Here is a 26,191-nt window from a genome sequence, read left to right on the forward strand (position 1 = left end):
CAACTGGGATTATACCTCAAGAAACGCTGCATTGCTTTCTTGGGCCCTGAAGAGAATGACCCTTCAGTTTTCACTGAAAACAATGTGACGCTCTTATGCATTTCATCAGGGTGTTGCTCACCGCAAATCGAGGTCAAAGCTTTGACAGTATGCTCTGGATTCTGTATACAGTATACTCTGGACTAGATGTTTCTAATACCAGGTTGGTCTTGTTGGTCATGTGACATTGCCACATATATTCTCCTCGCCTTCGGATTACATACTAGAACGACCAGGGTACATATGTATATATACACTACACTACATTACCATATGCGTACACAATGGAGAGAATATGGGCTGATATAGCAAGTAGTATGTTCGAATACAATGCAAATCACCTAATCAAAATGAAGTTATTGTTACACTACAAATAAAAAAAATATTCCAGCAAAGGCGGCGGATATAGTATTTTACTTTTAAATGCGATAGCATTTATTTAACGCACTTTTGTAGGCTCGGTGAAGCCGCGTCGCATCAGTTTGAGGGGGAGGCACCGTCGTACGTCGCGCCACCTCGCTGAGAAGAAACCGTGGGCGGCGCTCGCTCACTGTGTGCGCAGCGCGTATCGTGTTTTGTCGTCCACGTTGTCCGGCAATACGGACGCCGCGGGGTAAAGGCCCAACCGCATGCGGCGTTTTTCGAGCGGCAGAACACAGAGCTTTTCTCAGCGGCAAGCGACGCTGTCGATAAACGCCCAAAGCTAACTGCATGAAACGCTTCCACAACGGTGGATGGACGATGTCATAAGCCTCTGGCCCTCTGTACTCTCTCAAGGAGAGAAACTCGACATGACTTGACGTTGATAAATACTTTTATTACAAGTGAGAAAATCTCAAACACTGGCGACTTTGACCAATAAAATGTTATAACGAAAACGAATACGATACTGCAGGAAAGCGTACGCATTGAGCCATTTCTTGTGAATGCCGGTCGCGCTGTTCACAGGACACAAGAAGCGAACGCAGCATTCTGGTTCATATCTTCATCAATCTATTACACACTTCTCTTTCTGTTCATGCTAAATTGTGGAGCTCACATAATTCGCTTTTAACATCCCCAACAAAGTTCTGATCATCCGCCAAACGCGATCCACCCGAGCAATTCCGCGATACGCCATCTGTAGGCTCTACCCCGAACTGGCGCGAACGGATGGACCTAACCTGAGGGTAATCTCTGATTGACCACTTGTGCGTGTCACTTCTGTCGCTTGCCGTCGAGATCTGCTCGTCTCTGACTTCAATGACAGCGTCGCGTCTCTATATTGTTCGCCGTGGCTGTGGCTTGCCGGTCGACAAACGCGACGACCCGCCGCTGAGAAAACGCCTCATGCGGTTGGGGAGTTACAGAGTAGGCGGTGTGTTGCAGTGTATGCGAGCAAGTATAAAGGTCGTAGATGCTCCATCGTTGCTGCGGGAGATGTACACGCGATGGCTGCTAATGCCAGGAAGCGGCGTGCGACACAGCATGCTACTATAACACTCGGCCAGATGTTCAGAAATGCGCACCAAAGAGCACAGTGAGTTTAACAGGGAGTGAACGCGTTTGTGGGCGCCCGTGTTTCTGCACGCGGTCCATGACAGCATATGGTCGGGTTTTGTCTTTTTGCCGCACGCAAATCATGTACGGTCACAGCGCAGGCGCCATCCTTCGTCTGCTACAATGCTATAGCATTTCGTACGCGTTTGGCAGTGCGCCAGCGAGTACAGTGAATTATTTTTATGAGTAACGGTAGCGGTATCGCGTTACTTTAAAAAACGTGTATCCATATCGTTATTCGTAACTTTTTGCTTTACTTAACGAGTATCGTATCACGTTACATTATTTTAGTAACGGGTGCAACGCTGCGTGGAAGCTGGGAACGTCCCTTCACTATCAAGGTTTTTTGGCTGAAAATTGATCAGCGAGAAACCTCAGTTCATCGTCACATATTGTATCTCTCTGTGGAAAGAGAAACCTACTATCGGCGGAGAAACGCAAAGACAAAGCGTTTACCAACTTCCGTGTCGTTCAGCCTGTCGTGTCAAGAAAGGTTGAAGGTATAGAAAGTCTGCAAACATAAGCTTCAATTGTCGATCATATCCACATTGTGAGGCAGAAAGCAAGATCATGTGCGTGTTTACATTTTCGCTACAGCTCCTGAGCTCAGATGTACGGTCTGGGTCGAAGACGTTTCTACATTTGGTGTCGGGTGTCAGCAGTCACACACTAAACAAGCAATGACCGTATGGAGGAACGCAGAATTACGGAGAATACAGCTTAAATATGTATCGTATGTGAACAAGCAGCCGCATGACAGTAGCCGCGCGCCATACAAGTAGTCGTTTCAAGTACTCGTTTCAAGTTCACCCAATGTAGTCGAAACTCGTAATGACCGACGGCGCTTTCTGTGGCTTTCTTTGAAACGAGGAGTCTTTACTGCGCTGTCACTAATCTTTGTTCCCAGCCGCCGGACGCAAGAACTTCCGAAGCTTGCTACTTCACAGCTGTTTTCTATCTGGTCTGTTTAGATTTATTTGCTGCTTCAAATCATCTGTGAAAGTGCGGAATGTCACGAATTGGTTCGCATCTTCAACTCGTTCACGTGGCCGAGGCAAGGGTTATAGCTGACCGGTTAAACGTTTTCTGTTGCCTGTACCTGTGTGTGTTCTGTTCTGGAGCGTTAGTGACGTACCTAGGGGATCTGGAGATAGTGTTGGTATTGTCGAGTCCTAGTAGTAGGGACACGCGACTATCGCAAGTGTTCAACCACACATGCGGACCAATTGTTTCTTATTGCTTGTGTTGTTGACTGTGTGAGCGTGTGCTTTCGATTGCCGTCATTTGGCTTCTTGAACCCAGAAGGGGGTGCCGAGAAAGGGCATGTCGTGTTTCTCGTCCTCCATGGCTCTGCATTTAAATCAGTACCAGTTTTGTTGTGGACGAAGGAAGGGGGGGGGGGGTGCGCCTAGGGAGTTTCCAACATCCGGAATGAAGAACAATATTATTCTGAATGTGAGTCGGCCCCCAGCTTGTTGTGTGGCGAAGTTCTGTTTTTAGACCACAGCGGTGCATATTGATCTAGAGCCCAATGCCCGCTCGGTAACGCTTCCAAAGTGCAATGTTGATTTTTTTTTCTTCTGTGTATGTGGAGCAATCAAATAGGAACTAAACAGCTAACAGCTAAATCTGGCTCAAACTGTAAATGTGATACACTTGTAACGCTAAAGCGTTCACGCAAAAGAAACCTGACCGACGTCCACACTCTAAAAAAAAAAAAAAAGGAGTACTTTTACTCCTTTTGGGGACTAAATGCATTGTCACAAACTAGTCCCTTTCGGGAGTAAATGCACGGGAGTAAATGAATGTTACAGAAGTACATAATTCGTGTGCATGCATGAAAATACTTTGAAGCAAACCGTCAGCCGTGATATATCGAGTGATATAAAATCGTGCGCCATACATAGGGCACAATTTGCGAAGAAAGATGCGCTAACTGTTTCTTACTCTGTGTGGCTGGAAAATTGCTACGTTGGCTGAGCTATACAGCCTTATGCCGTTCAAATTGACCAAGGGCACATATTTACGCAGACTGTTGCATTCAGGAGACCATTCGCAAAGTTCAGTGACAATTTGCAGTCCTGGGGAGTAAATGTCGGGAGTAAATGTCGGGTTAGGGGACTAAAATGGGGAGTAATTGGCAGACTAGGGGAGTAGAAGCTGCGATTACTCCCCGCTTTACTCCTTTTTTTTCTTAGAGCGCACTTTCACCGTAACCACCACCGTAATCAGCCCACCGGCGTTAGAATCAGCAAGGAGAGACATTTTCAGCGTTTACTGGATAGAGCGAGTAACCTCGAAGAAATACTGAAAGGGGACTGTACTTAAGATACAGTACAAATATTTGGAAAATAAAGTAATTGAAGGAGGGTAGTAAATACTAAAAATTATTTAACATGCATTTAAGGCACATTTAAGATACTTGATTATTGGTCAACAAGAAAATTGCTGTTTCTGTTTGTTGTATTTTTTATGTAAGCGCAGGCATCACTAGCGCGCACTACGAGTTGCATTTCACAACGTCCGTCAGTCAACCTCCCTGTCTTTCATTGAAAAAATAGCCTACATCTGTAAACGGAGCATATACTGGATCGATATGTTACTGCCCTTCTCTACAATGCATTGAGAAGAAGAAAACAAAGAAGGCAGTTTTAGTAGTGTTAGCGAGGGTACCTCCGTCCTATGCTGGACTTTGTGGTTCGCAGCCAATGTGCGGAAGAAATAGACCAACCACAGTGAGTGGCACTGCTAAAGATGTGACCCAACTTTCTCTTCCAAAAACGATATGGGGAACAAAACTAGCACTGGCCAACGCGGCAAGTTGTAGTAGGAGTATGAGTAGTATGAGTAGTAGTAGTATGAGTGAGCAAATTCCCTGTGTCCTCGTGTGAAAGACGCTTTGAATGCACAGGGCATAAAACCCTCGAAACAAAACTCCCGGGAAAGAAGGTATTGTGTGAGGTCATAACACAGTACCAGAAGATGGATTCCATAGGGAAAGTAAAACGTAATGGAAAGGACATGAAAAAAAAAAAAAAATTGTGAAACTCTATAACCAAAGGTACAAAGGCAGAAAAATATGCGATGTCAAGTTGCCGGTGGTGAGTAAATCAAAGAGTGATACTAAACGGTAGGAGCAACTTATTTATTTACATATGGTAACGAGACTTTCGTGCACGAGACTGCACTTCTTCAGGTTACCGAGACGTGCAGTCTCGTGCACGAAATTCTCGTTACTATGTGTAAATAAATAAGTTGCTCCTACCGTTTAATATCACTCTTTGATTTACTAACCAAAGGTAATTAGAGTATTAGAAAATTCTGAAGCAATTTCTTAAATAGAGTACAAATACTTTACGGAAAATGTACTGAGTACGATACTAAAATACTAATACAAATATTTAAAAAATATAGTGGTTTGAATATGGTGTTCAAGATTAGTGGAAGTCTGGGTATAGCACAATAACATTAATAGGAAGGGCAGAAAACAAATGTAGATGATCAACGCACTAGATGACGTATGTACTTCCCGGCATCTTTTTTTTATTGAAATTTTATACGATTAGTTGAAGTTTGTTAAAAGGCACGAGAGGCACTGTTAGATCAACGACGACGAAACTCAGGGACGACTAAAAAGAATATCCTAGACGTGAACTCCGAAAGGAAGACGCCCTCATATCGAGCGAACATGTAAAGGTACTTGGGCATCTTTCTACACATCCTCATGGGATATGCACGGGCCAAGGAAAAGGAAACAATCTTCAGAATGCCCATCCGGGACGGTGTTATAACGGGCATCATTTTGTTGCGGGGCGTACTTCCGAACCGACAAATCGATTCATGTACAGCTTCCGATGAAGACTGTAAATGTACTGCTGTCTCTAATGCGCGGATGCCGGAAGTCCCTTCTTGTATAGTATCCATCTACCGGCCACTCGTATTTGGTTCAATAAATGCCATAGTTTGCAACACTGAGCCATTTCACTGATACAGAGTGCTTGCTAGACAGAATACAACAGAATACATAACGTATGTCCTTCCCTCCTGGTTTCGTCATCTATTCTTTGTTATCTGGATGTGGTTTTGTTTTCCTTACTATCTGTGAAATAAATCTAGTCACGTGAAAGTGTTTGACCATAGTGAAACTTATATTATTCCTATAGTAACTGCAACCGCTGTTATATATCTTCCCAGTAAAAACGCTAGTGACTTACAGAGTTCCATTATTCACGTATAAATTGTTACAAAATCAAATCTCCATACCACACATCAACCTTACACATACAGAGCCAACACGACATGTACTAGATCTTCTCATCTGAATATTCTTTCAACAACAAGGTGTAGAACAAACTATTGTTCATTCCAACAAGCAACAACTTTATTTTGTGATGACCAATGGGGAGTTTCATCGACAGCGGCGATACTCTACCTCATTGCTGTGGTTCGTTCCAGTTTACTTCCTTTTCAACGAATCCTTGGAATTCACTCCTCCTGAATATAAGAACCACTTCTGTTTTCGCTTGCATTAAATCGGCCCTTATTAAAAGCATTCATTGTACAGTGTTGGACAAAAGTCTACGGAACACGCTCCGGCGCATTCCTTCCTCAGCGAGACACGCTAGCAGCGAATGGTACCGTACGGACTTGCAAACAGGTAACTGGGTTACCTAGGCACACGTCTCTAAGTCCGTATGGTCCTATTTGCTGCTAGAGTATCACTGTGAGGAAGGAATGAGCCGGAGCGGGTTCTGTAAACTTATGTCCAACACTGTAGCTAGCCTTTCCACTTGACTCATGCAATATTTTGAAATATCTCCCTCTCTCACCTCCTCTCTTCTTAGCCAATCTATACACAATTGTTGCATCTTGTAGCTCTTTGTAGTCAATCTGTTTTAATTGCTGAGTCGTCTCACAATATCTTATTAAGTATGTGAGGTCTCCACACCAGTATTTCAACTGTGTGACCTCCATATTTGAATTGCAAGTGTTTACTTTCCAAAATGCGCTCACATTGTAAACGTTGGCAATGCAACCTAATTGTAATTTTATATACTAATGAAGTAAAAATCCTGCATCTATATGGGGCCTGTACCTGTGAACCTGAACACCTGTGGAATATTTTGCCAAGATCAGAAGGGTGTCATATAAGGGTGTCACAAACTACGGAAGCTGCTGGCTGTCGTTGCTTCCGTAGTGTCCATGGTACTGTAAACAATCTAATGCGGTTTCGATTCCAAATAAACACGTTGAAACGCTTTCGAGTCATCCCGTTTTATAGCGCAGTTAGGACTCAGACCGGTGAGGGCAGAGTTTTATCCATTAGGGCAACAAGAACGATCGTAAACGTCGTTGAGAGCTCCAGAGACAAGGGTGGGTAACTGTAGGCATAGTAAACAACAAGTTATTTATGAGGATGGCATTAAATTTCAAGCTCAGCGAAATAGCTACACTGGAAAGACATGGCCTAACATTTATCAAGGTAGTGTCGGCGGTGTTAGGGTTTATTTAGTGCGCCATCGCAGTCCGCGGCAGCAAGTTGAGCAATATTCTAGGAGTTAAAGGGGAACCTCCATGCAGGGTTTCTTGTCTTCGGTATTTATTTTTGCGCAAAACAGTGGTAGCCTGTCGGCATATAAAGTTTTTCGAAAATTAGGACCTATTTGGCACGTAATTTGAAATGAGAAAAATGAATGTTCGAATTCTGCTCTTTTGCAATGCGTCGTATATACAAAAAGCGTACAGCGTACGTCCAATTACCATCTCATCGTCATTATTTATTGTTGTTGTTGTTGTTGTACCGACGAATAAGTCGCGCCAGTAAAATTCGCTTGCTATTTCTGCACATTGGAGAACGGTTCAAATATCTCAGCGCAGCAGTGTTTGGCAAATATTGCAATATAAACACGTGTATACCGTCACCCACTCATGCGTCACAGACTGTCAGCCCATACGCTATGTCAACACGAGAACCGCAGTATAAATAGGGGACGTCTCCTGGGATCTTTACCACTCCTCCTCTAGACCTTATTGTATTTCGTAATTAAAAAAGGACTTGAGCGGTTCAAATTGGTTGCACGGTTTAAGGACTTGGAGTTGAACCACAAGAACTACTTCATACGTGGGGTGTCAAAGTGATGAACGGTAATGCTGACGGCATTCGTGGCGACAGGCAGAGATGTACAAAATACTGCGCAAAAGTGTTTAAAATAAGATACTAAATACTCCACGTAAAAAGTATTTAAAATATAGTACAAAATACTCAAAACTTAAAGTAATTTGAGTAGAGTACTAAATACTCTAAGAAGTATTTAAGATGCTCTTTAAAGTACTTTAGTATTAGTGAAACGCGTATTCTGAACGTGGCCGTACAAATGAAAGGAATAAGCTTCATCCGCCATATCTTTTATTTGCAAGGACTTGGTGTTAAGTAATGTTTGGTGAACATTGGTGAACTCGAGTAAATGTTGGTGATATGTTCCGACCCAAAACTTCGTAATCCCTCCTGTATAACAGCTTAGGTCCTTCAACTTCTGGCGCGTGTTTATTGCTTTGGTGATCATGGAGATAAATGCCGGGATTCTCTTGTACCTAGTCCCCGGGGGATTCACCTGGCAATATGAAGAGGAACCATTTTCTGATTCTGGTGCCAAGCGTGGGACCAGCCTATTGTATACCAGATGACCAGATAGGCGAATTCCCCCCAAAATAAAGAAAGAAAAAGGGGGGTTAAGTTCCAGTGAGCTGAAAATCTGGACACGGTGGGGAAGTGTACTGGATACGGCTTAACGAGGAAGGGGAGTATTTTGAACACTGAGTAGCAAATACTGAAAAAAGCATTTTAAATACTTCAAAAATACTTGTCGCAAAAAGTATTTAGTAGAGTACCAAAACACCGGAAAAAGTATTTAAAATACTACAGTAGCGTATTTTGAGTACGTACTCAAGATACGTACAAGTCTGGCGACAGGTAATGATAAAGTTCATGGAGTTTCTCTGCCCAGGGGTCGCCTGCAAGGGGTCTCTGCTGGGTTCGTGGCAAGGGCGTTTTTTTTTCTTTTTTTACTAGCTGCACCAGATTTAAAAAAGAGCTGTGAGAGCAGCATAGATGTTTTTACATTTGAGTTATACGTCCAGGCGGACGTCCTCTCGAAGGGAGTATATAAATATCACATGGCGAATTACCTAACATTCATTAAATAATCTTTGAATTAAGGGTTTTCGGGCAAAAGTGAGATAGCAGAATGGGAAACAATCCTCGTTGAAAGCCATTCTATTTTTTAAAATCTTGGAGAGACCACAGAGGTTGAAATATCCATTGCCGAATTTCGCTATGCAAATGAGCTATGCTATTTGTTATGCAAAATGCCGAAACCACGCGGAATAGGAGCGCTTCGAGGACAGGGCTCAACGTCAGACGGTCACGTGCTTTCGAACGATATAGAGACGATTGGAGTAGGTGCTGATCTGCAGGCCAGATCAACCGACTTGCAGCCCAGATAAGCCTCCGACGGTGAAGGTCACGTGCTCGTGAAGCGCGTGGTTTCAGCTCATCTGCATAGCAAAATTCGGCGATGGATATTTCGACGTACGTACTCTTTTTTTCAGGATTTTAAATGCATAGTGTGTACTATCTCCTATTCTGTTTTCTCAGTTTTTCCAGAGAGTCCTCAGTTGAAGAGTCCATTAATGAGTGTTCGGTATTATTTGGAACCTGCCGAAGTGTTCTGCCGATCTTTTTTTTTTTTTTTTCAAAAGTATCTTTCTTCACGCCGAGTCTTTCTGTGGTTCCCGTGCTGTCTGTGAGTTAATGTTAATCGCCATCACGTCAGTCAACTCCAATGCGCCAGACAGCCGCTGTCTGTGCACCAGCGTATCCTTGCACCAGCCTCGCTGAACTGTGATCGACATTATCCTTGGCTGTCAGCTTCCATAGAGCATCCACTTCTTGGAACCTCGTTGATATAGCTGGCTACTGAACGAGTAATCTTACCCAAATATTTCAACATACGTGAATTTAGTGTAGTGCAAAAGGTTCATACGGCGATCGCTCTTAGTAATTGATTATCGACCAGTAGCTCTAATGGAACTACGGAAGTTCTAGTACGCAACAAAGTTTACCAAACGTAACGGCCCATTCTTGGAGACTTGCAAACATGTTGAACCTTGCACCCGCTCCTCAAAATGAGGAAGTGAATACCGCTATATACCCGCCGCAAATTTCCAGAGTAACGCGATACTGCTCCTGCTACCAGGTAAATGTAGCGAAATACTTCTACGCATCCACATCGGTCATGAATCTTGCTGCCGTATATGTCTAACCATGGTGTATTTATGATCTTCCAAATCACCCGCAAGCAACATCCAAGAAATAAACATCAACTTACAGCCTAAATATTTTACAAGTTGTCAGGTCTCTGACGCGTCAGTCCCGGTGCAGTCTCAGAACGCTCCTGAAGAACACAAGATGAAGTAGAAGTGTTCCTGCTAGAGCCCTGCAACCATCCGCGGATGGAAGCGGTTATCCGCGGATATCCGCAAGATACTTGTGGATTCGGATGAAAATTTAGTACTTTCTGCGGTGTGCGGATCGGATGCGGGAGGCGCGAGGTCGGATGCGGATCGGATGCGGATGCGAAGGCAGCGGATCGGTAGCTGATCGGATGCGGATATACCGCGTGCTGTAATTTTTTCCACGAGCGATTTATTTGTGTTGCGCGTCGACACCGAGCGCATGCTCGGGTTCACCTTTGACCATGCACGGCCAAGACGGGAGAGGAGGCATTCTGGCGTCTCGAACCGCGCGAGCACCGACGAGGTAGCGTTCCACGCGTTCCAGAAGTCTCTCCATATCGCGTATGTTGAAAGGTTTACCTTTGCTTGTCGTCGTTAGTCCTTCCATGACAACATGGAGGCATCCGAAATGGAACCTCTGTATGCAATAAGGGGATAAGTCGAAAAATCCCAAACCGAGTAAAGGGGCCTGATCTGATTGTCCGTCCCACTGACACATGCATTTCCCGTTTTTTACTTCCTGTAGCGGGCCAATAAATTGCAATACGGTACTAAATTTTTTTGGCAGGTACATACTGGTATGTAGATGGTCATTGCAGCAAAAAAAGTAAAAAGGGGATTAGGCGATTTATCCCGTTATTGCATACAGAGGTTCAATTATACCACATGCTTCCGGTGGTCTTTACGCGTCCTTCGAAACATGCGGATTTTGCGGATCGGATGCGGATGGTGCGTTTTGCTCAGCGGATCGGATGCGGATGTAAACTGTTGTGTATGCTGCGGCTGCGGTTCGGATGCGGATAACCTGTGCGCGGATGCGGTCGGATGCGGACACCAAAAATATCATCCGCGCAAGGCTCTAGTTCCTGCTTCCTTTTCATTGCCGTTATGCACAACATATTACGTTGCTGCTGACTTCTGTACTATTTGCATTTTCTTAAACATTTGTTTTTCATTTCAAGGTGTACTACATATACTATTAGTTGGGAGCCCACGATATTTCCAACAGACCACTGTTCTTCAACAACGGTTTTCTGTTCAAAATATCTTCGCCTCGCCTTGTTTGAGGCTGTCACCGGATTGCTGGATTCCCTTGCGTCTACTTGTCGTGAACATATTGCACGCTCTCCAAAATATACACATATTTACGTCAAGACAGGTTTATCTACGAAGACCTTGCCAACCGTCAGTACGTGAGAAGTTCACACGTGGAGTTCTACTGAAGTTTTGTTATTGCTACAAGCAACTCACTGGATGAACGCAGATCGCCAAGCGATATGCAGAGTTTTTCTCCGTGTGTTCAGTTCTTTTGATGACGATGATGACCTCGCAAAAATAAAAGTAGGAATGCTGGACCAGACTGAATGAGGGCGAGCTACTAGACGAAAAACATAGACCGGAGCACCTGCTAGAACTAGAGTCACTCTAGCTAGAACGACAACCAAAGGAAAGAAGAAAGCTCAATAAGAAAGTATGCAGAGGGTGCATGAAAGCGTGAAAGTTGAACACGAAGGAATTTGAATGAAGTCTTACCTAATACCATTGTTCAGTGGTGCGTCGTGTGACAATGAGTTTCGCGAATGAAAGAAACATTTCTGCAAATGTCGAAGAAAGTAAAGTAACCCATATACATCGTTAGGCGTGAAAGAAAAAAGAAAGTAATGTAGAAGGCCTGTTGCAGTAAGCCTTATTATCGTTGTTACTCAGAGGCCCCAACAGCGTTACTCTACTATGTCATGTTTCCTTTTGTTTTACAATAGATGGTGACTGTGCCTGGAATATTATTGGCAAAAATTAATTGATTTACACGACATATAGGTCACGGAATGTGACTGCACAAGGCGCAAAGGAAGATCCTGGGTATTCAGCCATCATCAAACGGTATAAACACAGCCGTGATATATTCAAACGGCAAATTAGCTTACTGTATTTTTGTATGACCGTACTTTTTCGCAGTGTCACTAAACCGGGCAAGCAAAGAGCTTAGTAGTGACGGCATCACCGCCTTCCACCGCCACCCATGCCACCATCACTTTACTTCATAGCTACAATGTTGCGCGGGCGAAGTTTCACAGCTGTTCCTTGGAAGGTGTTTTGGATAGCTGCATAATTTTTCTTCAAATACCCTGTAATTGTCATAAAATTTTGGAAGCGTCAGAAGCTTTCTGCAACGTCTGAGACAAACGCCAAATTTCCAGTGAAATCGCTCACATCGAAACTCACATCCCCATTTTTTTTCTTTCTCACATCACATCACATCACGAAAACAAACAAACAAAAACATTCCGAGGACACGCGGCGAAATATGTGTTACGGAGTGGCTGATTCCAAAACTACATCGATGCCAGGACACGACCGACATATCCTGAAGCTGCTTATCCATCGAGCATTTACATCCAAAAGATCACCAAGTCCACCGTGCGGTTACATCCAACGCGTCGGTACATCCATACCGTGCCGTTATGGCCAACGAGCCGTTGCATCCAATGCGTATGTCCACCGATGGGTGTAACGGCGCGTTGGATGTAACGTCTCGTTGGACGTAGCGACCCCAGACCAGATACACCGCATCTTGCAGTGTGTCTCGAATGTGTGGGGAAAATGCAATGTGGCGAACGTAATGTAGAAGGTATAATTTAAATGTTGTGCTTTTCTATTCAACATGGAGAAGCATTGGAAAGTAACTTTTCTTATGTGAGGAAATCTGAGTTTTAAAGCAAAAGTTACACCCAGGCAGTTCCTGTATCTTGAACAGCGAACGGCTCTGCTAGGAACCTGTCGAATATACTTCCGATTGTTCGCGCTTTGTAGCAGCGGCCTGGTCTAGATAGCGTATAATTACCTGTATGAGACGTTCACTGTTGCGCTCGGATCTCCTAAGCCAACACAAAAAGTCAATTTTTAAATGCGCTAAAGTGGAACCACTGACCTGCAACCCCAACAACCCATACTCATAACCAAAATAACAAAAGTCTAAGATGTCCCCACTTGTGTAATATTACACCCCGGGCCACAAGAGGAGCGCTTTTGAGCAGGGTGTCGAACCGCAAAAAAATACAGGTTGGGTTCGGGTTCGCGTAGCTTGGATTTCGTTCCGGTTCGGCCGCGCCAAAAATCGAACCGGTTCGCAAACCGGTTCAACGCGTCTGATTTATATCTCCCATAAAACTGCTTTTATAAGGAAATGCGTGGCTAACAGCTTACTGCTGTTGTCTGCATTGACATTTTTAGTGGCCAGGTACTCCCCTTAGCGAGAGAAAGGACAAACGGGTGAACACTTGCAAATAGCGTCCACGCTGATGAAGTGGTGTAGTCCTGCTACCGTCTGTTTCCAAAATCGCTTATTTTTTCACACGCACAGTGCCAGCAAGATACACTTAAAGGAAGCCAAATAAGAAAGACCGCATTTTACATAGACGACGGTACTGAGCCAAAAAGTGGCGGTTGAAGCGGGGTAGTTGGTTGAAGTACATACTTGAGTGGAACTGTAGCAAGGGACGCGAACACGCGGGTTAAAATATAAACGACTGGAGACCTGCAGTTGCGAGTCTGCAGGTATCCTGTCGTTTATGCTTTAACCCGCTTGTCCGCGTCCCTTGCTGCAGTTCCACTCAAGTAGGTACTGAGCCGGCACACTGCATTCGCAGTGTGAATCGATCTGAAACCGTACTGAAGCATGTTGAAAATAAGACTGGCAGCCTTGCTCTGTCCGAGCTCGCAGTAGTGTACCAGTTAGACCCAGTGTACAAAGACAATGTGTCACAACACAATTTCACTACCAGTAAGCAGAACTACATTTACTTTTCAAACCAATCAAACAGGCACCGTTCTGCGTATGCTCCTCCTCCACTTCTCATGTTTCTGACTTGTTTAATTTTTACTGCTCACGTGTAAAGGGAAATGTTGGGCGCTTGCCTAAACACGTATTCGTCCTATAGAGCTACATCCTCTCTGAAGACCAGACACCGCAGCACGTGCGTGGGGCGCGGTACTCACAGGGACAACTGTGCTTCAACGTGTTTAAAAAAAAGACGCTGAAAGCACACTTACTATACGTCCTCGCTTGACTGGTAGGTGAAAATTTGCAAAATTCAAGATATGGAGACCAGTGTGTCCTCATTCGGGGATTGAGAGGCACTTGAACTCCTATGCTGACTTCTTTTATGTCCGAACCGTTTTGCTGCGAACCGGTTACCGCTATTATTTTTTCCGGTTCTGCTCCGGTTCGGGTTCAACAGTGTCATGAAAATTTCGGTTCGGGTTCGGTTCGACACCCTGCTTTTGAGTTCCACCGCTTGTAACGTTTTGCAGTGACCAATACGAAACGTAGCTAAGCTGATATGCCCGTTTGCGGCAAAAGAACATCCGTGACACAAGTCGGTACCCGATCGTTGCTCCCTCACTCCTATGTAGCCTTTATTTTAATGGGTCACCTAGACAGCAGCTGTCAACGCAACTTCTACCACGTTCATTAAGTTGCTACAATCTTCATTTTTCCTTCATCGTGTCACATACTTGACATGTAATCGAGTGCATAAAACGGCGGCCGTAAATGACGCTGCTGCCTTGCCAGGAACAAAGGGTAGATAACGTGGTCGTTTGTTCCAGGCAAATACTACCGAACAGAAATTACACGTCGATTGTGTTCACGGCGGTCGAAGAAACGCGATAAGCAAATGGCGTAAACTGATCTAGCCTATAGGTACTGCTCGCGACACGGCTGTCTGAAATCGCCTCTCAGTAGTTCTGCAGCCCGTATTTCCTTCATTGCCACCGAAAATGGTGTTCCAATATCGTATTTAAAGGTGGACCATATGCTGCACGTGTTTCTTACTCGAAATAAATGATCCTGCAACACCTTGAGACTTGAGATGGGATAAACCGCGGGGTGCTGATTTCAGACAACCGTGTCGCAAGCAGTACGTAACCTAAAACTATATTTCGATTAGAATCGGATTGTAATTTTAGATAATCATCGAATGAAACCAGTCCTCTCGAAGAAAAGTGGAAGCCACATACTCGCCATCAGACCATGTCATCTTCGTGCCGAAAACAACAACAACAACATAGATGAAGGGATGATGATGATGATGTGGGATGCCGAAAAGCACATAACGTTTCTCCGAGAAAATGCATCACTCGATGCAATGATGATGAAAGGCAAAAGCATTCAATAAATGGTGCCCTGGGGAGCGAATATGTGCAGTGCCTGCGTGACCGTTTGAAAGGATTTTTGTTGAGGCCTTTATTCTTCGTCATCATGAAAGCGAGGCATCCCGATATGGCGTGTTGCCGGTTCGTTTCGGGGCCTTCGCTCAGCAGAAATAATACTATAGTACATACGGAATCATCTAGAGGCGGAATTCACTCAATCATCCGTCATTCAATGAAAGATAACAGAGTAAACAGGTCCGCACACCACGTTAAAGCAATATTCAAAGTTTCCTCCCACAAAAATTGTGTGGAAATTGGTCGACGCAGCTTTTCTTTTTTTGAACCAAACGGTGAACATCACCCATATGTACGTCTTTCGCACGGCATATATCCTTGCCCGGCACATAAGAAAGGGGGGGGGGGAGAATAGAGTGACAACACTATTCCCCAGAATGGCTTTGAGAACCACAGACGTGCCTTTATACATTCCTTGACGTTTGAAGCACTGGCTTCCGTCTTTTCCTTTTCAAAATCGTTGTCGGGTCTACTATGCCGCAGCTATAGCAGAGGCGCGGCCTCCTCCTCGTCGAACAAACAAAATATCCTGCCATTCTACATCTTGCTGAGCTCAGGCGGCCAAAATGTGATGGGTCTTTTTCGCTCTCACAAACTGTGTTTTCTCGTGATGGATGAGCGAATAAAATGGCCTGAGTGTCGATTGGGGCAACTAGCTAAAAATATTGATGCGTAACACCAAATGTGGAGCCTGGGCTAGATTGATAACAACAAGAATCACTTCGGGTCCATTAGGAGAGATAGTATTTCCTTGGTGAGCAAGCTGTGTATATTTGAGAAGTCTGCTAGAGTTGCAATGGCGTTTGATTAGTGGAAAATTGCTGGAGAATGTAGCGCAGTTAGCAACCCCTGATACCCTTCGAAAGTGACAAAAAACGCAAAGCGGTCTACGCAGTACTCTATATAGTGTTTGTGTCGTTGCTTTTATATCGCCTGCGCTTCCGTACTCAAGTAAGTCACTTGATGCGCTTGGTGAAGCATTGACAAGTTTATTGTTGTGGAGAAAGATCTGTGAACAGCGTTGTGTCAGGTCCGGCCCGGCCCGGCCCGGTCAAGCCCGAATTTTTGAACTCTCCTTTCCTTCGTTGCATTCCTTTCCTTTCCGTAGGTAGCCCGAAAGAGACTTTCCCAGAAAGGAAGCCTTCTCTAGTGCCTTAGTGGCAATTTTTGAACGTGCCTTACGCTTTCTATCTTCTTCTACTTCTTCGTTCCTTTGAATATGTGCTACAGTATTCTCAGCAGAATAACGTCTGAACTATGTCACGTGTTCTTAGCCGAAGAGAAAGAAAAAGCTTTGCGAGTCTTCCTTCCCCGCCCTTGGATACTTTTCGGTAACACGTGGTTTTCGTTGCCAATACGTCTAAACGGACGCCGTACATGTCGGCCGATGAGACGGCTATCTTAATGGAGTTGATCGGGAGGTACAAGGGAGTACTTGAAAACAAGAAGTCAGATAGTGTGTCAACGAAGACAAAACAGGACACCTGGGAAAGGCTTACGTCCCAGTTCAACAGCATGCCTGGCGTTGTCCGCAGAAATTCAAGGCAGCTTCGGAAAGCCTGGGACGATTTAAAGACCAAGTGGAAGAAGAAGACGGCACAGAGGGCGTCAGAAAAACTATGTCAACTGGTGAGCTGTGTACGCTTTTTTTTCGCGATTGGGACCTGCCATTCATCCAACTTTTCGGTTCTCTTTTGTTTTTGTCTTTTCTTCAGGTGGTGGTGGCCCTCCCTCACCAATGGACCCGCTTTTGGAGCAGGTACAGTCTTTGGTCCCCTATATTGCAACAAGGGTGCATAACCCTTACGATGGGGACCGCCAGTCTGCTGAGGTAGATGACCTTCTGCTCCCCATGGTGCAAGCACGTCGCGACGAAGCAGATATTGAACATGGCAAGTACTCGGTCTTGTCCTCACAGCCACATTGTTTCCCTGAATTTTCTACTTTTATTTCCGTTTCATCGTTGGAGCACTCGCACCCATTAACTAACCGCGCACTTGTATGCAGGGCACCCGCAGGAGACGTACGCCAACCGTGAATCTACTGAGGAGTTCTGTTGTGACGGTCAAGAGCAGCGTGCTTCTGAGAATGATCTCGCTGATGAGCACCATGAGGAGCCTCCTGCCGACACCTCGACGTCGCAGACTCCTGCGCAATCAAACCGCGCATCTAGCAACGTCGTACTGCCAACAGGCGCTATTCAGAGTACGTCGACTGGGCGGAGAGTGAGACCTTATAGAGGCAAAAACGCTGTTCCTGAGTCTGCTCTCTCTGCAGAATTGGAGGCTCGAAAGCAGGCCATACAAGAGGACAGCACACGAAAGGAAAAGGAGCATGTCTTGAAAATGAAACTGGTGCAAGAAGAGCATGAGACGAAAATACGTAACATGCGCATTTTGCATAGACTGCAAGTCAAATGCGAAAGGGAAAAACTCAAGGTGCTACAATTGAAACAGAGAGAACTCGAACAGCAGTTGGCCTGTGGTGATTCGGCTCATGAGACGTGAAAAAGTCAAAATAAAATGCACTGTTCAAAAATAAAGGTTTATGTCCGCATGGTGTGATCAAGCAATATCCAGATTGCTCTGGCGCACACCAGAAAAATCGGTCTGTATAAGTCTACGTCGTATCTGCGCTCCCAAGAGGCTATCTCCGCGATTGGCAGGAACACTGCCGGGCACGGGTCATTCAGCGCGCAGGCGACATTGTGGAGCGCTGCGCAAGCGCAGACTATAGCAGCAGATCTCTCTATCTTGTTTTGCAACTTCATACCGAGACACGGGAACATCCTTTTCCAAACTCCGAACGCTCTTTCCACGGAGTTGCGTGTTTTTATGTGACTCGTGTTATACTTACAGAGGGTGGATAAAAGAGATTAGTTCGCTTCGAAATACAGGTTGCGCACATACTACAATAGTGCGCTTGACTGGCAACAGGTCCGCAGCTCTCTTTCTGTTCTTTTCTATTTGCCTCTTATCTTTGTACGAGCCTGATAATTCGAGCGTAAGTGGAGGCGAAAGGTCGCTCCCCAGCAACCTAACGGTAGGTCATCCTTTCGTCGCTGCGAAAGGAATGGCGAGAGGAACGACTACTGAAACAGTAGTCGTTCCTGAATGACAGGTAACCGTGAGACAGTAAAGGGGCACGAGGAAGGAATGATACGTTAAAAATCTGTCAATATCTATACCTCCTCTCTGGCGGGGTTCTGGGATTGCTGAGTCGCGACAACAGAAACGGCCAACACGGGTGTCCTTGATCCCCGAGCAAAATGCCAGGAATCCTGCCTTCCTCATACAGAACTCGTGCTCTTCTGTTTTCAAATATGCGGCTATCATGAACTGACCCCGGCAAGCTGGCAACGATGTCGAAAAAAACAAGTTCCGGGCCAGTGATTACCTGTGTAGGTAGGAAGATAGCGCCTATCAAAACTGTGGACGTTGTGGTACGTATATGCATACCATATCTGCACGTTGATGGAGAACACGCCTTTCCTATTTCTGTAAACCTCAGCGTCATTTCCTCCAGGGCTGTTTATGGGTACGTGAGTGCAGTCAATACAGCCTGTCACCCTTTGAAATCCGGCGATGGAGTGAAATCGAGCCATAACTGACGGTGCTTCGGACGCAGAAGGGAATTTCACGTATTTTGGGTGAAGCTCCGAAGCGTTGCCCTTCGTCACTGCCCAAACTGCATTACATGTAGCTGGCTGCGATATTTTGACGAGATCACCGATAACGGTCTGAAATGTCCCAGCACCGTAAAACCGAAGAGTCACCAGCAGTTTCAGCATTGGAGGCAGGGGGTGACCTTTGTTGTCCGTAACGTCTGGGAGGGACAGCTGGCTCAGTATGGAGAGCACGGCGTTCTTCGTGAACCGGAATCACTGCAGAAACTCTACGTCCGAATAAAGCTCCATAGGGCTTTCCCGATCCAGCAACTGACGGCGGTTCGGAGAAACATTCCAGTCGTCATCTCGGCGGCATAATAAGTCACTAGCTCGGAAAGCAAAGTCGATAAAGTCCAGGCACTCTACGAATGACTGGTGAGAAGCCGCCATCTTGAAAGAGCGACGACGACGAAGTTGACAGCGAAAGGTAGCATCCTACCCACCTATCGATAGGCCGTCCTTTGCCGTAACGAAAGGACTGGCTCAAAATTAGCGACAGGCCGCCTTTTGAAAGGAAAGGGGAACAGGAAAGGAAAGTAGAGTTCAAAAATTCGGGCCTAGTCTTTTCACCAAAATATTCTTTGTTCATAAAAGCATTCAGTTGTATTTTATTACCTTATACTCCATATAATTATAGTGCAGCTTGGGACAAAAGCTTACGGAACACGGCATTGGTGTGTTTCTTCATCCGAGCGGTCTCCTGCAAGGTGTCAGGAAGAGATCGAATAAGAAACGGGGGACCGGCGACTCAATCCATCTCTCACTATGCCTGGCCGCTCTTGTTTGCTGGTTGTGTTTCGCTCCAATGGAGAAATTCGACACCCCGGTGTTCCGTAAACTTTTGTCCAAGCTGTACATATATCTGAATCTCTCGCTTGGCCGGAGTCTACCATGTGTCAGCTATCCACCTCCTATAGTTTCATCGTTGTCGTTGTCGTGTTGGTGGTGGCAGAGGCCCGCAAGCTGCCAGTAGAGGTCTTACGTCTCAGAGAAACTGTGCGCCATTATCTACGCCTCGTCGCGGAACACCGTCGTCACCTTTTGGTTTCGAAGCTCAAAAGGCGGAGGCAGAGCAACATTTCTCACTGCATCGCTGCTGTAAAGCCCTTGCTACCGGCTTTTGTTGGAAGATCAGTCGTCCCCAGGTCCCCTCCGTGGGTCTTTTCGATACCTTCGATCTCCACTACCATTCCTGGGCTCAAGAGCAAGAGGGATCACGTTGCAGCACCCGTGTTGAAACAACTTGCGCTAGACATGACGCAGTGCCGTTACTCCTAGCACATTGCAGTATTCACAGATGGGTCGACCAACTTACACTGCTCCACTGCTGCCTTTACAATCCCGACTATGTCGTCGTGCCACGCATACCGTCTCTCGCACCGCACCTCATCCACGTCTGCAGAGTTGCATGCCATTTTGTTCTTCCTCAAGCACATTGCATCCGCCGCTATCAGCAGCTGGGTGATATACTGCGACTCCAAGGCAGTTCTACAGTGTATAGCGAACATGGGTATTCGTGGATCACTTGCGTCTGTGGTGGTGGACATACTGGAGGAACTAAGCCGTCTTGAGATAAGCGGGCACTCTATCTACTTTCAGTGGGTTCGTGCACACTGCGGCACCCGCGGCAATGAAGAGGCTGACGAGGTTGCAGCAGCTGCGTATCATTCCCGATCAAGCGTGCGGATTACCCTCCCCAAAGGCGACAGGCGAACCTTCCGAACTGATGTGGTGAGGCCTCTCGCACATCCGCAATGGTCTCAGGACGTTCCATCAAGAGTTCTGATGCGTGAAGTGGACCCTGACTTTGGCTTCACCATGCCTTCTCGTGTTCCTCGCCATTTTGCGTCGCTGATACACAGGCTTCCTCTTGGAGTTGCATTCACCCCCCATTTCAAGCATCTGATCGGCCGCTCTGACTCGATGCTCTGCTGTTTTGGCGGATACCAAGCATGTGCTCCTCGCCTGCCATCTGTACACCTCCCAAAGAGCAGCTCTACAGTGTCGCCTGCAGTCCATCACGGCCGCACCATTCCCATTGGCAACCATTCTCGGCCCTTGGTCTAACCAGATTGACCATCGCCAAGTTCTTGAGTATTTCAAGATTTTTCTCCGGGACACTGGTCTCCTCTCTACCCTATGATCTCCCTGCGTACCTGTGTGCTGTGTGTGTGTCTTTGTGTGCTGTGGTTTTGCCTACCGTTCTGACGTCTTACTGACTCCACTGACTATCGACCCTATTTAGCATCGTTCATCACCTCATCATCAGGACACATCACATCCTGCCCCATTGTGCCTTGGGGCAGTGGGCCGCACCGTACGTGGCGAATTTCCCCATTCATTATCATTAACTTATTTGTTGTTGTTGTTGTCACAAATGTTTTTTTTTGTTTTTAATAATTTTAATTGAACTGCTAATGCGCTATAAAAATACCAATCATCATCATCAACATGAGGGAGGAAGCACTCGCGTTGTAAAATATCGAACAAATACCACATCTTTCTGAGGTCTGGCGTTCAAGAATAACACGGAAGTGTTATCTTTAAATCTTCTACTGGTGTCACGTTCAGAGATAGTCTCTCACAGTGAGCACAGCTCTCTAGATCTTTTTCGTAAGACACCTGATTCCTTTTCTATGCGCTTAAAACCTGGGAAAGCTTCCAAATACCGGGAGAGGATTTCCTTTTTTGCTTATGTGGCGATTAATCCGAGAGTTCCCGCTTCTTGTATCAGGTTGGTCTTCCTTGAAACTGGGAAAACGGCAGTTAAGTAGCTAAGCAATGCGTAGGATCGGGTAATTCCACCGGGCGCCGCCAGAGGCTTTCGGGATCCATACCCAGGGTGATTTTATGTTTTCCTCATACTTGTACTTAGCATACCGTGGCTTACCCCTCGATGCTCAAATATTTCGAAATTGTTCTTCTATCTGACAGCATGTCTGTTATAACTGCGATTATGCATTAGTATATGCGATAAATTTATCATCGTTTCTTTATGTGTGTCTGTGTGTGTGTCATCTTAAAGAGGCATGTCTTTCGCATCTGCTGCATTGGCAATTCTTTCTCAATTCTGTTGTTTGTTTTGCATATTTTATCCTGCATGTTTACGGAGCATTGGACATGAATATTGTCTGCGCCGCGCGAGTTTGTGTACTTCGTGGACAGTGGAGTGTTAATTCGGATAGGGAAATGGAAAATTTGCACACGCCTCGTTGACGTTCTTGGTTTGAATAATGCATTCTTCCACGCTTGCATTTAAGCCCAATAAAATGATGTGAACGGATTTTCATGTGGCATTCTGTAATTACTACAGGCGTGGTAAGTGTGTTACGTAGGGTGTACCGTGCGGTCCCAAAAAATGCGCCCGCTGTTGAATGATGGTGTGTATGCAGCCTTTGAATTACCAGGTCTAGTGCAGTGTTGTACCTGCTATCAAAACGAAGTAACGGAATACAGCTAGCCGCTACTCCACAAAAAAGGTAGCACAATACTAGCGTACAAATTTGAAAAAGTAACGCGACACCGATACCCAATAAAAGTAACGTATTTACTATGCCGCTACATTTCCGCTGCCGTACCCTTCTCTAGGCAACACCTTACCGTGGGCACCTCGTTGCCTAATGTATCTAAAGACGGTGCAATATTTGTGTTCCCTCACATAGCCAGCATGCAGCACACAGTATACCACTACTTACAGCCATTTCACATTGATCTTGACCTTGAGATGATGCGCATTTAATGCACATAGAGCATATGTGCACTTAATAATTTGCTCGTCATAATGTTTCGCACACAATACTGTTTTTCTGCAAGAACAGTATTTCGTTCTAGTTACCCACGAATCCCAACCTCAAACTACTGTTGACGGATTGATCAGTTTTCCCTGCGGTCAAGTGGTGCAACTGCTATCATAATCGACCACTCATCGAGTCATCAATAAGTATAGCTAGCAGGTGGTAAACGAGTGGCATAATGTTTGCTCATGCTTTCGCCAGGGCCAGGGCCTCCAAGAAGAATAGACAGCCTTCTGAGCGCTGTTGGCATACTGCCCCAAGCCTTAGGTCTCACAGGAATTAGGAGTTACTGTTGCTGCCTAGCCTCTGCTTCCATTCTTCCAGCCACATGACGGCTGCTTTTACAAAACGTTTGGCTATACGAGAAGGTACGCTTAACACGCTTTTTCCGGGAGTACGAATTCCTCCGAAACAGCCTACCCGTGTGAGATTACACTCTAAGAAAAAAAGTTTCTTTTTTTTACCTTTTGGGGGTAGAAGTGCGTTGTCCCAAATTTTCAACCCTTTTGGGGTAGCAAATGAGGAGTAGAAGCAGTTGTACCCTGCCACTTCTACCCCAGGGGTAGAACAGACCGGTGGCAGCTCTACCCTCTTCGTTGAAGAGTTCTACCCGTCCACGGTTGATTATTATGCCCCTTAAGGAATATGTGTTGTACCTCATGGGAGCGTTACGTCTACCTCGAGGAGGCGAAATTTGCCTCCGCGTTGGAGATAAATGTTATACCTTTTGCTGGTGGGACGTTCAACCCTTGGTAGAAGTGATCTGCCCTACAGGGCTATAAATTTCCACTCCTGAATGAAGCAGTTCTACCCAAGTGGTTCGAATCTTAACACTGTAACGGAGGGATGTTTTCTACCTTAGCATTGATATACGTTTGCCGGTGGGGGGGGGGGGGGGGGGGGGGTTACCGTTAAAGAAATAAAAAAAATAAGAGAGGGCGGTCTGCCTGCCGAGACGGGCGGCACGTTGCCACAGAGAAAGAACAAAAGACAAAGAGGTGGGGAGGGGTATTTCACGCATTTCGAGAGAAGCATTTGCCACCGTATGCATAGAACTCTTCTGCTCTTGTAATTAGAACTGTTCCCTTTTGTTGGGGTGCACGTGAAGTTAACGGTAACGACATGCAGTTAATGAACACTGTTCCGATAAGGAATGGAAGCACACAGACAAGGCTGTTACCAATTACAAATCTTTATTTTGCGCAATCTATTCCAATCAAGACGCAGCAGCTTTATCACATGGGCTCACCAATGCGAGGGGTACATTCATTAATTTGTAGAGCACTTGCAGTATAGAAGGGGACTTCGGCATGAATTCGATGTCCATGAGCCAGTAAAGCACGACGAGGTCCTTCAAGCTGGACACCCTAAGGGTCTCTTTCTCCAGGTATAACAGCGTTCGCTCCGGATGGAATACTTCCAGGGAAACGCACACCACATGACAGACATGTTCGTTCTTTACCTAGAAAATTTGCAGAATACATAGACAAAATCTTCCAAGTATTTTCAGCTGGACGTTATCTTCGCGGTCGCTCTAGAGACATCAGTAATAAAGTACGAAAAATGCAAAGCTTGTTTCCTTAGCTACAGAACAAAACCTTTTGCGATGTACAATAAGAACGAACGCCATACGTACCCACCTGGGGCGTGATGAAGGACTCGTACCTTTCATGTGCCAGACTGAGGACCACAAGGAGTGTGACTATCATTGCTGCACATATACATACATTACGCAAGAATTAAACACCCTGCATGTGTCGCAATGCATATGCGCTATGGAAGCCATAAAGCCGTGAAACGTCCGAACTATCTGTAGACTATCTCGGAAGACAAATCATCTTACCGTCACCATGTTCAGACTCTAAAGGCTTCAAAGAACGCTTCCAGTTGGCTCTTCTCTCGACTGTACCTCAAAGCCGCTTCCGAAATGTCCTGCAGAACTCTGTCCAAAGCAGTTTCAATGACAGTCCCTGTGAGCGCATCTCATTCTTCCCTAATCTGAACGAACAAAAAGTGTCATGAAGGCGTACAAATGGTAAGTTCGTAGTAAAGTGAACCAAGGTGGGAGCTATACAGCCACGAAAACTACCTGCTTGTGCTGTTTCCACACAGAGGTCAAAGTCGTCATCGTAGATCTTCAAGGAACGAAAGACAGCATAATTATCCTACTGAGACACTACATAGCGCGCCATCAGTGAAGAACTGACCATAATATAGGTGATGGCTACGTCAAGCCCTTATCACGAAAAAAGTACACGACACTACTCACTGTAATGTGCTAGCACATCAGTTCATCTTCCCTCAGGCGAAGTACCGTTGAGTTGCCATCGCAGGGCACCACCGCCGTTCTTTCGCCGTAACGTGTTATAATCTTCATTGCTAGATTCGTTGCACGCGGTATGCATGACTGTCTGGAACGAACTGACGGCCTAAAGTGACGCAGTTTCTTCCCTTCGTCTGCACACTCATGCACAGATTGAACGATAAGTGAATTGATATACTTATCTGAACGTTTTTCAAACATACAAAGTAACTCACCGTTGGTCTCTTCTTCTTTAGTTCTTTCTCTGGTATGCTCAGTAGCGCTGAAGCGGCACCAATTGTGTCTTCCACTGTGGTGATGTCAGGTCCCCTCTACACTAACGCTTTTCGCCCACCATAACTAACTAGCACCTTCATGGCAGAGTTCGCCGTCGGTCAGGAACACGCCGTCGAGTCGGAGCACGAGATCACGTCTGTTCCCACTCTCTTCCATCCCATTTTGCACGCAGGCGCAGGACGTTACGGTGACAGTATGCCATGACAGTTGTGAGCTGTTCACGCGCAAAGAATCATAGCCTACGCCTACTGCATTTTCACTAGGCACAGAGCTTTTTTTAGTAAACACACCATAATTTGGAAAATGAGAAAGAAAAAGAAACGTCGACACACGTCCTTATCGGCGTCCTTGGTAGCTCTGTCCGTGTGCCGAGGAAGACGGAGGCTAACTTGGTTATCGCGGTGACGTAGGGCTCTTCGCAGTATGCTTCGGCCTTTTATTTCTACCCCACACATGCACCGACATATCTTTTACCGCTGAGAAGATATAGGCGGGGAGAGGGGTAGAAAACGCCGCACTCATGCCTCCAGTAGGCTGAAAAAAAGTTGTCTGGGAAGAAGTGCGCCGTTTCAACCCCTTTTCAACGTTTTTTTCGTAGAGTGTACCTCCGTAATGAAACACTTACAGAAAAAAATGTGTAACTTGTCCCTAAACATGTCAAACGCTGTAAGCCAATCACTTGCTTTAAAGTTAATCGCCTGTGTACCGCCACCAAACAAGTGTGCGAAGAGCATTAATAACCATGTTGGCATACACTGTAAAAGACGAACACACACACGAAGCCGTCGTATGCGTGTTCGTCTTTTACGT

At 45.6% G+C, this 26,191-nt stretch overlaps 1 protein-coding gene, 1 long non-coding RNA gene and 1 pseudogene across 3 annotated transcripts in view; 1 reads left to right on the forward strand and 2 right to left on the reverse strand.

Moving 5' to 3' along the window:
* Positions 1 to 26,191, reverse strand: part of LOC135397274 (tyramine/octopamine receptor-like) — a 147,465-nt gene that overhangs the window by 81,434 nt on the left and 39,840 nt on the right. The gene's annotated exons all lie outside the window — the stretch shown is intronic.
* Positions 1 to 26,191, forward strand: part of LOC135397286 (uncharacterized) — a 38,339-nt gene that overhangs the window by 9,335 nt on the left and 2,813 nt on the right. The window lies entirely within an intron of this gene.
* Positions 17,867 to 19,406, reverse strand: LOC135378277 (putative nuclease HARBI1; annotated as a pseudogene).

This window comes from Ornithodoros turicata, chromosome 1 (genome assembly GCF_037126465.1).
Source record: "Ornithodoros turicata isolate Travis chromosome 1, ASM3712646v1, whole genome shotgun sequence".
Taxonomy (NCBI): domain Eukaryota; kingdom Metazoa; phylum Arthropoda; class Arachnida; order Ixodida; family Argasidae; genus Ornithodoros; species Ornithodoros turicata.